Source organism: Callorhinus ursinus, unplaced genomic scaffold (genome assembly GCF_003265705.2).
Source record: "Callorhinus ursinus isolate GAN/ISIS: 27379988/994484 unplaced genomic scaffold, GSC_fseal_2.0 scaffold13, whole genome shotgun sequence".
In the NCBI taxonomy this organism is placed as follows: domain Eukaryota; kingdom Metazoa; phylum Chordata; class Mammalia; order Carnivora; family Otariidae; genus Callorhinus; species Callorhinus ursinus.
Genome location: NW_027397075.1, coordinates 35,838,601 through 35,839,282, shown reverse-complemented (window position 1 = coordinate 35,839,282; position 682 = coordinate 35,838,601).

The following is a 682-nucleotide window of genomic DNA, read 5'->3' as shown; positions in this document are numbered from 1 at the left end:
CTTTCTCTGATTGACTTATTTCATTCAGCATAACACCCTCCAGTTCCATCCACGTCATTACAAATGGCAAGATCTCATTCCTTTTGATGGCTGCATAATATTCCATTGTATATATATATACACCACATCTTCTTTATCCATTCATCTGTCAATGGACATCTTGGCTCTTTCCACAGTTTGGCTATTGTGGACATTGATGCTATAAACATTGGGGTGCACATACCCCTTCAGATCCCTACATTTGTATCTTTGTAGTAAATACCCAGTAGTGCAATTGCTGGATCGTAGGGTAGCTCTATTTTCAACTTTTTGAGGAACCTCCATACTGTTTTCCAGAGTGGCTGCACCAGCTTGCATTCCCACCAACAGTGTGGGAGGGTTCCCCTTTCTCCGCATCTCCGCCAACATCTGTCATTTCCTGACTTGTTATTTTTACCCATTCTGACGGGTGTGAGGTGGTATCTCATTGAGGTTTTGATTTGGATTTCCCTGATGCCGAGCGATGTTGAGCACTTTTTCATGTGTCTGTTGGCCATTTGGATGTCTTCTTTGGAAAAATGTGGGTTCATGTCTTCTGCCCATTTCTTGATTAGATTATTTGTTCTTTGGGTGTTGAGTTTGATAAGTTCTTTATAGATTTTGGATACTAGCCCTTTATCTGATATGTCATTTGCAAATATCT